The sequence below is a fragment of the Taudactylus pleione genome, unplaced genomic scaffold, assembly GCF_031769625.1.
Source record: "Taudactylus pleione unplaced genomic scaffold, aTauple2 ptg000006l, whole genome shotgun sequence".
NCBI lineage: Eukaryota > Metazoa > Chordata > Amphibia > Anura > Myobatrachidae > Taudactylus > Taudactylus pleione.
Genome location: NW_028284409.1, coordinates 9451214 through 9465725, shown reverse-complemented (window position 1 = coordinate 9465725; position 14512 = coordinate 9451214). Strand labels below are relative to the sequence as shown.

General features: G+C 43.8%; 1 protein-coding gene across 7 annotated transcripts in view; it reads left to right on the top strand.

Moving 5' to 3' along the window:
• The window catches only part of AHI1 (Abelson helper integration site 1), a 404344-nt gene that overhangs the window by 153878 nt on the left and 235954 nt on the right, over positions 1–14512 (top strand). The window lies entirely within an intron of this gene.

Genomic DNA, 14512 nt, shown 5'->3' with positions numbered 1-14512 from the left:
TCCCCCTCTATGCCCAATTGGATGGTAGGGAATGACGTTGGACAGTAGCTGATGATGTCAGGGTACAGAAACTGAAGGGGATCTAGCTGTAACCGAATAGAAGCCTGTGGCGAGCGAAGTGAGCACGAAAGGGTACAAATCTCTACTATTGGTGGCCAGATACTCCAGCTGAGACAATGTATCATCACTGTGAGGGCCTGGAACTGCACTTCTGCCCTCTCTCCACATCATGTGCAGTTCCTTAGGATGAAGGGGAAATAAAATTAACCCTTACTCCTGTCCCTGCCTACCCCTCCACCTCCAATACCTGGTGGCACCCAGAACCTTCTCCTTTCCCTGCCTACTCCTTCTGTCCCTAGGTACCCTCCTCCTTCTCCTGTACGTGGCTCCCCTCCATATCCCAGCCCCTTCTTCTGTTCCTGCCTACTCCTCCTGTCCCCAGTTCCCCTCACCTATAATCTGACTACCTGAATCTTCCTGTTCCCGGCTCCCCACCTCCTACTCCTGTTCCCGTTTTTAAAAAAAATTGTTCAGAAACTACAGTTTTTGCAGAATTTTATGTATCACTGCTATGTAAAAACAGTCTAATGCAGAAGATTTCACAGAAATCTCCTGCAGAAGGCTAACTACCGCAGCAGACCACAGTCCCCATTATTGTCAATGGGGACTGCAGTCTGACCTCTGTGCACAAAACTGATGCTATTGGGGCATTCTAGGGGTATGTGAGAAAGTGTGGTGGCATGTGGGGAGATCTGAGGGGCATATGGGGAGCTCTTAAGCATAAATTATGATGGGACCCAGAAATGGTCAGGTAGGACCCCATTTTTTGAAAGTGCCGGGTCCCTGGGACCCACATATCTTGCCGCTCAGCGCGATCACTGAACATGCATAATCATACATACTAGACATTGAACAACCACAAAAAGCTTTGTCAAAATGTTATAGAACTTTTTTAAATAAAATAAAATATATATAACAAAATAATGCTCAGACCAAGTTACAAGTTCATTCAGGCAAGACAGTTTATTTACAAAAGTAAAAATAACATCAATAACAAAGCAAATAAATAAAGAAGTATGATTGATGGGTACAGTCAATTCACTTTTTTTTTAAACTATTATAGTACTTTTTGCAATCTTTAGTGTGGGCCATTGGTTGAATATAGCATTCTGATATGTTAATTAGTGTATGCCAGTTATCAAGAGTCGTATAAGTGCAAAAATGTGAGTCCACATTGCATATGCAGTGTGTGTGAAATCGCCTTTCCTATATGGTGAAGCACATGAATTTGTTGATCAAGATGTGCATCTGTAGTGGTGCTGACACTTTTGAGGCATTCCCTGCTGGCAATTGGCTAGGAAGGTGATTTTCCTAAATTTATATCCTGGTGCAAAAACGGTGTAGTACAATGTCATTATTTACACACAAACACTATTCATTATAAACATATGAGGCACACGCACACACACAGCTGAAAGGGAGAGCAGCTCTTTAACAGTATGTTTACGGTTGGAGTGCCATTCCGGTTAATATGCTATAAGTGATATATTAACCATGTCGACTTGCCGGTGCCTGCAGTCCAGTAATAACATCCAGTAGTCACTGACAACATAGTGACTGTTGATCCCATGTCACACACCCATTATATCCAAGTATGCATATGCTGCTCTTTAACATCTGCATACACTGTTTTGCACAACAATACATGAATCACTTTTGCATGCAGAATTGTTAGGACTCTACAAAAAAAAATTTAAACTTGCTTGAAGCATGCCTATGTACCTGCTCTGTGTTTATGTAACGCAGGGTAAGTATTTTGTGTTTTTGTGGATCACATAATGGCGTAGTAAAATCATAACTGGAATGCTGATTTTGACATAAACCAAAACTGGGAAGCTTTTGGCCATGTGGAGTTGTGATTCATTCATTTACATCAATTACCCATTTCTTATAGTAGTCTATAGACTTCAGTCTCCATAAATAGTATTCACAAATACTAAAAGCCAAACATGTTTTCATTGTTTTACAATGATATAATATAATTGTAACATCTTAATGATGATGTTTGGGAGATTTCAGTATCTGTACAAGCATACTTTAAAATGTATAGAAGAGGACTTACTGTGTTATTGGATTTTTGTGTATGTCAGAGCAGGTCATTTTAACACTGGGGAACAGAAGAGCAGAGGGCTTATGTACAGAGGCTGTATACAGGTCACCTATACACTATCCTCCAATAATTGCCCAGTAGGCTGTAATATGCTCAAAAATAATGCCCAGCAAGATATAATAATCCTAATAATTTACTGTGCCAATTAATTGTCTATCTAATTGGCAGTCTCATATGCATAACACAGAAGTTCCCAAACTCGGTCCTCAAGGCACCCTGATATCCATGCTTGACTACAAGTGACTTAATTAGTCAGTCAATCAGTCAATTTGATTTAACAACCTGTGCTCAACCATGGATATCTCTATAACCTGAACTGTTGGGGTGCTTGAGGACCGCATTTGGGAACCCATGGCATAGCAAGATGTCACGTCAGTAAACTTACTGTGCACTTATTATGCTCAGTAATTACCCAGTAGTAATGCTAAATTAACTGTGCTATAAAAATTACCCAGTAAGATGTATTATGACCATATTACCTGCCTCCTGCTGTGTCTTATCCTTCTATTGCCTCCTTCTCCGAAATCTCCTGTGCTCTGCAGACTGCACTAAATGACACGCAAAATATATCTTGACTTTAAAATCTTTATTCTTAAAACCTAAAGACACCCATAAACTCCATCTGAGGATTCTAAAACAATAAAAATACTTGTGGGCCAGTAACCAACAAACATCATATCTAATTTTAATCCCTTCAGTGCTGAGGATGAGTGAGACTCATCTGTATCATGTATATTAATTGTGCTAAGAATGAGCTTACACGTCTTTAGCAGACCCATCACGATCCAGACCGGGCTTTGAGTCAGGCTCGGGTTTTCCTGCCTGACTCAGATCCCAAAACGAGGCAAAATGCTATCATCCCGCAGTCGGATTCTCGCAGGTTTTGAATTGTATATAATCGATTACCTCCCAGCAGTAATCGATGCCATTTGCTTGTTGAGTTCCGGGCTATCAGGCTGTGCTCCGTCCAAGGGGGGCTGTGCTGTCCAATACATGGGTGTGCATGGGTCTGCTGTGCTGGGGCGTGCTGTACTCTGTCCAGGGGGCTGTCTTATTTATCATTCATTGCTAATCCAGGGCTGTGCTGTCCATCAAGGGGTGTGCTTGTTCGTCCACGGGCTGTAAAAAGAAAAAAAAAAAGTAACAAAGTTTTAAATAAAAAATGAGTTAAAAAATATTTTTATTTGTGCTGTACCCCTCACTGTGATGTTGTATGCCGTACCCACTCCAGTGTTTCCAAACCACTGTGACGCTGCTGGCCATATTGTGAGTGATACTGTAGGTTCATCATACTGCAGTGTATAATTCGTAAAGTATTGTGAGTGACACTGTCATTCAGTAATACCGCAGTGTAATATTCATACAAGTATTGTGACACACTGTTGGTCAGTAATACCGTACAAGTATTGTGACACTAAGTGGTATCACAGTGTATTCATAAAAAATATTGTGACACTGTAAGTGGAACCGCAATGTATTATAAAAAAAAAATAGTGACACTAAAGGTCATTTATACCGCAGTGTAATATTTAAAATAGGCACAAATTGATGTGAATGCTGTACCCCAGTTCATTCATGTTTGTTGATATAGAGAATGATCAGTAGAGAGGAGAGCAGGAACCACATACTGGTGCTGGAGCTGCTACCAGTCTCACCAGTCATGACGATACTAGTCCGTCTACGTCATCTACTAAAGCCGATGCCCAAGGGCATACAGGGCTTCAGTCAGGGCATCTAAAATCAAAGAAGTAATCTTTTACATTGGTAACGAAAAAAACATCAGAGGGAAAGTTAGCTGCATAAAGACATAATAATGACAATATGCCTTTCACCACACGAAGTGGCAAAGAAAGGCTATGGCCTTGGCCTTTGTTTATGACTGGTGGTTCTGCCTCTTGTGATGTAAACCCTTCTCAAAAAAATGAAAAATGTTAAGGCACAGGAACGAACTGTGTGCTCAGAAATGTCACAAATCCCTGAGGAGAATTTAAGTGTGTTAACAGGTGCCATGTGTGAGCCTGACCTTTCCAAAACTGTACTCAGAGGAGCCTCCTTCCACCACTTGTGCGTCCTCTGCAAATGTGGGGATGAGTAGCACAAGTCAACATGCTGACATAGAAATCGATGATGCTTCTGTGGAAGTGCACCAGGATGAGGAGGATCTTTGTGTAGCTGTTGTTGATGAGGATGTTGTTTGTGTAAATCAGGCCCCAGTGGAAACAGTTGTTGCCCATGATAAGGAAAAGCCCATTGTCATTCCTGGGCATAAAACAAAAAAATCCACTTATGTGTGGAATCATTTCTACCCAACTCCAGACAACAATTGTCAAGCCGTCTGTACCCATTGTCATGCCAGAGTAAGTAGAGGTAGGGATCTTAACCATCTAGGAACCTCCTCCCTGTTACGTCATCCACAGCGCATCCATCAAAAGTGTTTGCAAAATTCAGAAACTTTGGCTAAAAAGTAACAACAAGCAGTCCAGCATCAGCTAGCTCCCTTCTCTCTGCTAGATCCAAGCACCTGGCATCTTCACCACCAACACCTTCATCAACAATATCCACAATCATGATCGCAACTATTCCTACATCCAATTTGATAAGGCAACTCAGTCCTCCCCTATCCTGGATTCCTCAGAAGAATCCTTGAGCACTACACCTGCTGATGAGATTGGATCTTCATCCCAGAAGGGGACCAGGAAGACTACTAGTAGTAGATTTTAAAAAAAAATGACTATTAAACAATCCTTTGCAAGGGGGAGCAACTATGACAGCAGTCACCCAGTTGCACAACGGATCACTGACGCCATAACATCTATGCTGGTATTAGATGTGTGTCTGATATTTGCAATTAGTGCAGTGGGTTTTAGACCATTAATTAGAGGTCCTGTGTCCCCGCTACCAAATCCCCTCTAGACTCCACTTCACTTGAAAAGCAATTCCCAGCCTGTACAGTGACGTTAAAAAAAACACAAAAAACATTATTAGTGTCCTCCAAAATGCTGTTGTACCCACTGTCCACTTAACCACAGATATGTGGACAAGTGGAACAGGGCAAATGCAAGATTACATGACTGTAACAGCCTACTGGGTGGGTGTATTGCCTTCAGCGCCACCAACAGCAGCAGCAGCATCTAAGAAACAGCAGCTCATTCAAAGGCAGGCTACTCTGTGTATCACCGGTTTCACTAAGAGGCATGCCACTGACAACCTCTCCGAAAAACTCTGTGAAGTCATTGTAAAATGGTTTACCCCGCTTGGATGCTCCTCAGGATTTGTGATTTCTGAAAATGCCACCAATATTGTGAGAACAATTACAGTAGGGTGAATTCCAACACGTCTTATCTTTTGCTCACACAATCAACTTAGTGGTGCAACATTTTTTTTTTTTTTTTTAAATGACAGGGCCGTGCAGGAGATGCTGTCTGTGGCCCACAAAATTTCTGGACATATTCACCATTTAGAAGTTGCATGTAGCAGATTGCAGCACCTGCAAGATATGTTGAATTTACCCTGTCACCAGCTGAAGCAAGAGGTAGTTACAAGGTGGAACACCACCCTTCATATGCCTCAGCAGATTGAGGAACAGCAAAAGACCATCTGAAGCTACACAATGAACTATGACATAGGAAGAGGAGGGGAAATGGACTTTGCTCAAGCTCAGTGGAAAATACTTTCCGTTTTGTGCAAAGTGCTGAAAACCTTCGAAGTAGTCACCTGTGAAGTGAGTACAGACACTGCCAGCTTGAGTCAGGTAATTCCCCTAATTAGTCTTTTGGAAAAGCAGCTTGAGAAACTGAAGGTGGAGCTGAAACGAGGCGATTCCTCTAAGTATGTCGGACTTGTAGATCAAGTCCTTTATTCGGTTCGCCAGGATCCAAGGGTTGTCAGGATCTTACAATCGGATCAATACATTTTGGCGACTTCTGGATCCTAGGTTTTAAGTCATACGTCGTGTCTTTCTTCCCAGCGGACACAGATCTGAAGAGATGCAAAGGGCTGTTGGTAAGGAAATTGTTAGCTCAAGCGGCCCATGATGCAGCGATGGCTACTCCTTTAGCTTCTCCATTAAGTACGACTACCAGGAAAAACGTAACTTTCCCCAAAAAAAGACCCACTGGTGATGCAGATGAGTCAACGCAATCAAGTTTTGACATCTGGTCGGGTCTAAAAGACTTGCCTACAATTAATGAGACATCTACCGTGACTCCATCTTATATGGTCACCATTCAAAGAATGGTTGAGAACTATTTTAATGATAGCGTCCAAATAGGCATGTCAGATAGTCCTTTCACTACTGGCAGGAAAAAAAGACAATTTGGAGGCCCTTGCACAAACTGGCTTTGCTGTACTTGAGCTGCCCACCAGCACAGCCGGGAACCTTGTCAGCGATCGGCGTGGGAGACTACTTCCTCAAAATGTGGAGAAGATAATGTTCATCAAAATTAACTACAAATTTCCAGAGGAAGACCTTTACCGAAAATTACAGAGGCACCTGAGGCTGTAATGGTGGATTCCAGCTGGATTAATTAATATTGTATACTGTATATTGTGAAGATGATGTACACACTGATGAGGAATTGGATGATGATGGCGACAACATCTTGCCTCTGTAAAGCCAATTTGTGCACGGAGAGATCATTGCCAGCAATGTCAGCTGTCTGTTGGTAGCTTGTTTTGTGGGGCCCAAACAAACCAATCGCTTCAGCCACAATTGGCAGTCCCTGCGCATGTTCTGTTTACTATATACAACATAAGGGTGGGTGGAAGGGTCCAAGGACAATTCCATCTTGCACCTCTTTTCTTTGCATTATGTGCTGTTTGGGGCATTGCTGCCTGACATTTTTAAATGTATAGTTTATAAAACTGCCATCCTGTCTACTACTGCAGTGCCACTCTGTGCCATGTTGGAAGCTGAACTGCCACATGTTAGTGCCACCCACTGCTGTTGCTTAGCTTAGTCAGCCAGCTAGCTCGATGCAACCTTTTGGCTTAAACTGGATGAAATCAATATTGTGAGCTGTGAGATAGTCAAAATTGAGGTTAATAATACTGTAAGAACAAAAACAGGCCCAAATTATGTGATTTCAGATGTTTTTATGATTTGTTAGAAAAGATACAGAACCAAAACACGCAAGGGTGATTTTGTAAAACCAAATCCAGATCCAAAACCTTGAAGGAGATACAGATCCAAAACACGGGGGTCGGTGCACATCCCTAGTCTTCAGCACTGAAAGTGTCCAAATGGTGTAAAAAGTCACCCAAATGGCTCTTTACTGCTGGTAGTGGCCACTGGAGTGGGCTTGATGACTTATTTGGATGGAGGTGTGATTGCATCATTAAAACCAACCCCATTGCAGTAATAACACTGCTGGTAAATATAAAGTGCCAGGGAAAGGGGGTGAGCGCACTAAAAGCACTCAATCGCCACATTCATAGCACCCATAGACTCCGTGGTACCCTTGTTTTAAAATCCCTGAAAACATATTCTCTGGTGATCATGTATGATCACCAGAAAAAAACTGTACACTGAAGAAATCAGAAGTCCAGAGATGGTGGAAGATTTTCCACATGAAGGTTTCAATAAACTCAGAGACACTATTTAACTCACTCATTTAAAAGAGGATGTACCCTATTTAAAATGTTTTGGCCCCTTAGTGGTTATTTTCTTCTGATCACGTGTTCACCGGATAATATCACCCTGCACTACTGAAACAAAAGTAGAGCCAGGAGATGGGAGGAGGCAATAAAAATTTATGTCCTCCTCCATCCTGACATCTGTACACTCAAACAGCAGAAAGTGTTAAATCTAGAAATTAGGGGATTATTAAGCCCATATCTCCCGCATCCTGCCATCAGTAAACCCAGGGGTGTCCTCATTTGATTCATTAGGTTGTCTACTTTTCAAAATTGTGTATGTCTTGTTTACCTTTTTAATCCAATACATTTTATACATTTTATGTGTTACATTCAAACTATTAAGAGAATGTGCACAATCTGTTTTATTGCTGTTTTGGTGCTTTGGCTATATTTTTTTGATGCATCAGGGATAAGAATTGTGTGAGTACTGCACAAGTAAATTCTGGATATTGGTGTTGGAATGTGACCAGCCCCAAAAGTATCAAACTAGGATCAGTACAGGTGTGAGGAAAGCCTCAGGGGCAATGGGGTTACTAGTGTTTCTGCTAGAAAGCAGGGAGGGCATAGCGCACACTCTCCGGGAGGGCATCTTCGCACATGCTCCCGAAATGGGGGCGTAGCCGATCGAGGAGTTACGCATCCTTGTGACACGCCCCCAATTCATCACACTTTGGAGCGTGCCCAGTACTTGTTGAGGTGTTGGGCTTCCCCCAAGCTCTCTCCCCATGTGTGCACGGCATTTATTCACACGGCGGTGATCGGTCACCACAACTTTTCCCAGCCGCGGGACACTACAAAGGATCAGGGCTGGCTGCTTTAACAGTATGCCGCTAAAATGGCAGGGCGCATCTTGCCTTTTTAAAATTGGGCAGGGCGCAGCACCGCGCTAAAACAGCCTAGCGGGAACACTAGTTACTCAATACATTAATTTGGCTCTAATATATGAAATAGCAGGCATTTTCAGCTGTCTTCTTGGAATACATATCACACTACTTAAATAATACACTATGAACAGAAAACAGTATAATCACATATGTATATACTGTATATCATTTTTTAAAGCATTGCTCAACACTGGTTCCCCTCCGCCTGCATATCTCCTCCTTACCCTCGCCCTTCTTCACTCTGCCAACCCCCTCCTCTATTATCCACTAGCCTGGCATGGTAGCGTCAGATGTGACCACGCCAAATTGAGCTTTCCCTGACACGGTACCCCCAGTCTCCTCCTCCTTTCCCCAGCCATGGCTGCACGAAGAGATTGTCTTCCTGTAGCCAGAAGTCTTATGGATCACTGCAGCCGCAGCTCCCCACGGCCACAGTAATCATCTATCCAAAGAGAATTGCTTACCCCATGGCTGTAGGAAGAGAATCTTCTTTCAGACTGGGCTCACTGAATCAGGTTTCGATAGCAACTATTTACATAATTACAAAAAAAAACAATTTTGGGGACATTTAAAAAAAACAAAAACAAAAAAAAAACACAACTATAAGACAGTTAAATGGTTAGTGATTACATTTGCTCTGTAGGTATTTACTTGTGATTGCTTTTTCTGTATTGAGGTTACCTTTTGTTGTTGGCTGGTGGACTGTGGGTCTGTTTCAGCAGTGATCGTAAATGCAACTATGTAGGCAGATTGAGCAATTGTTAGCCATTTTGCATGTGTATAAGCCGCACTGCGCGTGCGCTGCAATAGCACTGCAGTTACGCACACACAGAAGAATCCGTCGCAAAGCGAGTGACAGTCTGTGAGCTTGTGGGGGTGGTGACGGGGAGTGGTTGGAAAAACTGAGGCATGCCTGTCCGTTTGAATGCCGTTGCTGGGTGTGCATACATTAACCACTGCGATTGCATATGCAGCATGAGAGCTCTGCCTGCGACGAGACTTGCAGTATCTGCGGCTTGTCAGACCTGATGTAAATGCTGCGTAGCTGGCCGATTTGCATCGATGGTACCGATGTTTACGCAGAAGAGAGAGGTTGGACGGATATGAGAAGGCAGCTTCTTTATTCCGGCTGTGCTTTGGCAGGTATTAGCATGTTTTCTTAGCTGTGTTCTGTGCGAAATTGCAGCTGAGATTGCATTAGCGATCACTGATGAATCGGGCCCAGTGTCCTATTTGCCCTAATTGTTTTTCTGTGACCTTTATCTGTGATACTGTTGGTGCATTTACTTGACGATATTTGTGGAAAAAAAAAAAGAATCCTATTAAACACTGTTCTAATACTCTGGATTTGATATAAGCCACTATAAAATACACATGTATGAAAGAAATGGACATATGACGATTACTTGGAAATGTAAATGTTTTCAATTTCGTTTGTTACATCACAGAACTTGTCTTTTAGAAATTATTTTATGTTAGAAATATTTTACAAATTGATACAGTATTTATTAAGGGTATACATGTGGATTGAGTATGAAATGTCGCCATTCATAATATAGACAGTGATAATATAGTCCCTGGTGGGCCCAGCGGTGACTTACCTGCTCCAATGACTGCAGTGGCTCCAGCGGCATCTTCTAGGTTCCAGCGCTCATATGATTGTGACTTCTGGGTCTGACCTCAGATCCTCTGGCATTCGGGTATTTCCTCCCTAATCTCTAACCCTCCCTCTAGTAGTGCCTAACCCTAATCTCTCCCCTCCCCTGCAGCATAACCCTAACCCTCCCACCCGCAGCCTAAACCTAATGTTGGCATGCTGACAATGTCGACATTTCATACTAGCTGTCGACATTTTAACAGTATCAACATCATAACTGCCAACATTGATATTGTTGACCTTTTGAGTACATCCCGTACATGCTAATGAATATTAAAATAGGGGTGGATCTTTGTACGTATTCTTTTCCTCATACATCTTATATATATGATTAGATTTTTGTCAGTGTACTTCCACATTTTGGTACCAGTGTGGCGTTTCTCTTTATAAATAAGTCATTGTTACACTGTTATGGAATTGCCTCGGCAGGCTAAGTGACAGGTGTTCTCAGGCGGCAGTCTTTGCACAGGTGCATTCTCAGTGTGGGTGTGATGTTAGGAATTCAGCCAAGTGCAACCATTTCTATAGAAATCCACAAACAGTCATAGTCAGGAGGGATATGCTGTATAAACAAAGGCAATAAGGGCAGCTAGCAGAAATTAGAAATTGCTATAAGAAGAGGAACTACAAGGTGGATGGTTATCTTTTATTACTGAAAGCACCAATGCTGTAAATAAATTTTAGTGGTTGTGTTTATTTGGACAAATCATTTTATTCTATTTATATACCCACTGCTCATTATAGTACATAACACATTGGCATTCAGTTATGCTTTTTAAATTCACTTTTCGCATTTGTAGAAGTAAAAATATTTTTCTTCTTCAGGGTCCACAGGGATTACCATGGGATGTAGTTGGTTGGAGTGAGCCGTGCACCAAACAGTTAAAGCTTTAGCTCCCAGGATGCACCGGCCCTCCTCCATATATACCCCAGCTACAGGCAACCAGTTTTTTCGTTTGCTGCTGGCAGAAGCAGTAGCACCTTTGAGAACAGTGGGGCTGTGTTAGACAGCCCCAAGCTTTTATTTTATGTTTTAAAGTTTTACTGAGCAAGTCGCACTGAGCGTCCTAATAGACTCCTGCCTGACTGCTCTTACTACCCCCGCCGGTGCCGCAACACCGGTGAGCGTTACGGTGGGAACCAGCGGAGCTTGGCTAGCTCTTCCCTGGGAGACCCTGGAATGCAGCCGGATAACGGGGATGTCAGGTAAGGCGATTCACCGCTTGCGGGAAATTGCGTATATGCAGTCCTTTCCTCTGGCTGTGGAGACCAGCCGGAGGCCGCTGTTGTGGGGCGACTGGTGTGTCTGCTTTCCTACTACACCACCAGGGCAGTAAAATCTTGCGTCTGGGGCCATTGTTAAGCCAGTAGACCCTGGGGTTAATACAGCAGTGGGGATGAAAGCTCTCCCCTGACAGCTCCTCCCCCAGCTCAGAGTGTGATTTCTCAGCTGAGTCTTCCCACATCTGAGCTGCTCCTCCTACACCCTCCTCCCTATTGAGACACTCAGGTGCATTTTAATCAGGGGTTTTCTGAAGCTGTAGGTCTCAGGAGATCGGGTCCTGTCTCCCTATATACCTCTCCCTGGAGCCAGGTTATACAGCACTCAAATCCTACCAGCCTACAGCCATGGCCAAAAGTTTTGAGAATGACACAAGTATTGGTTTTCAGTTTGCTGCTTCAGTGTTTTTTGACCTTTTTGTCAGATGTTCCTATGGTATACTGTTGTAAAATTACAAGCATTTCATAAGTGTCAAAGGCTTTTATTGATAATTACATTAAGTTTATGCAAAGAGTCAATATTTGCAGTGTTGACTATTCTTTTTCAAGACCTCTGCAATTCACACTGGCATGCTGTCAATCAACTTCTGGGCCACATACTGACTGATGGCCACCCATTCTTGCCTAATCAATGCTTGGAGTTTGTCAGAATTTGTGGGTGTTTGTTTGTCCACCTGCCTTTTGAGGATTGACCACAAGTTCTCAATGGGATTAAGGTCTGGGGAGTTTCCTGTCCATGGACCCAAAATTTCGATGTTTTCTTTCCCCGAGCCACTGGGTTATCACTTTTGCCTTATGGCAAGGTGCTCCATCAAGTTGGAAAAGGCATTGTTTGTCACAAAACTGTTCTTGGATGGTTGGGAGAAGTTGCTCTTGGAGGATGTTTTAGTACCATTCTTTATTCATGGCTGTGTTCTTCAGAAAAATTGTGAGTGATCCCACTCCCTTGGCTGAGAAGCAACCCCACACATGAATGGTTTCAGGATGCTTTACTGTTGGCATGACACAGGACTGATGATAGTGCTCACCGGCCCTGATTCATAGCCGGACGCTCTGACAGAGCGCTGAATCAGGGCCATGCCTCCTACATTTTGGAGCGGCCTCCTGGCCGCTCGCATAGCTGTTGGTGACCACCCACAGCTATAGCGAGCGGCCAAAATGATGGTCTTGCGGTAGGGTCTCGCTGCCAAAAGCACTCCCACTGACATCACTAGTGATGTCAGTGGGGCCGGCCCCAGACGGTAGGCGTTCCCATGGGAACGCCTCAGTCTGGGCAGCCACACCCCTGGCACGCCCACCAAAGGGGGCGTGCTGTCAATCACCATCGACAGCACGCCCCCTTTGGTGCGAGACCCATAACGACGGCTTGGCCGTCGTTATTCGGGTCTCGCGCATGCGCACGACGGAGCCGCCTCCGTCTAGCGCATGCGCACTTGGGCAACATCGACCCGCTTGCGAGCGGTTCTGGAGCAGGCCCATCTTTCCTTCCCCGGACAAGCATTTTTCCAGATACCCCAAACAATCTGGAAAGGGATTCATCAGAGAAAATAACTTTACCTCAGTCCTCAGCAGTCCAATCCCTGTACCTTTTGCAGAATATCAGTCTGTCCCTGATGATTTTCCTGGAGAGAAGTGGCTTCTTTGCTGCTCTTCTTGACACCAGGCCATCCTCCAAAAGTCTTCGCCTCACTGTGCGTGAAGATGCACTCACACCTGCCTGCTGCTGTTCCTGAGCAAGCTCTGCACTGGTGGTGCCTCAATCTCGCAGCTGACTCAACATAGGAGAAGGTCCAGCGCTTGCTGGATGTTCTTGGGCGCCCTGAAGCCTTCTTCACAACTATTGAACCTCTCTTATTGAAGCTCTTGATGATCCGATAAATGGTTGATTTAGGTGCAATCTTACTAGCAGCAATATCCTTGCCTGTGCAGAACTTTTTGTTCAAAGCATTGATGACTGCACGTGTTTCCTTGCAAGTAACCATGGTTAACAGAGGAAGAACAATGATTTCAAGCTCCAACCTCCTTTTAAAGCTTCCAATCTGTTATTCTCAAGCAGCATGACAGAGTGATCTACAGCCTTGTCCTCGTCAACACTCTCACCTGTGTTAATGAGAGAATCACTGCCATGATGTCAGCTGGTCCTTTTGTGGCAGGGCTGAAATGCAGTAGAAATGTTGTATTTGGATTAAGTTCATTGTCATGACAAAGAGGGACTTTGCAATTAATTGCAATTCATCTGATCACTGTTCATGACATTCTGGAGTATATGCAAATTGCCATAATAAAAACTGAAGCAGCAGACTTTGTGAAAACCTTTCTCAAAACTTTTGGCCATGGCTGTAGTGTTGCTTGAGTAGTTGATTCAGGGCCTGATTCAGAGCCGCTCGTAAGTGGCCGCTCGTTCGCTATGAGCAATGTTCGCACAACTGCGCATGTGTATGGGTCTTAATGCGCATGCGCAGACCAGTCATTGCGGTCGGAAATCGAGCGCTCGCAAAACAGCGAGGGGCTGCTAATTTGATTGACAGAATGCACAGTTTGTGGGTGGTAACAGGGGAAGGTGCTTGAAAACGGGGGAGTGGAGATCCAAATGCAAGCGTGCCTAATGGTAAAAAGGGCGTTTAATGGGAGGGCATAATTAGTAAAGGAGCGTCATCGACCACGTCACTTGGTTGTCTTTTAGCCTGAACTGCTCGCAGTGATTGCGGTAGGAAAAACCTACCACAAGCACTGCGAGCAGTTCAGATGCCTTTCGATGTACCCGATTAATCAAATAAATACCGGAGATAACGTGCGATGCGAACGGCAAAGGGGCGTCTTTACAAAATAGCGAGCACATTTTTTGTTCGCTCGCTCAGTCATAGAGGCGTCAACAAACCGCAA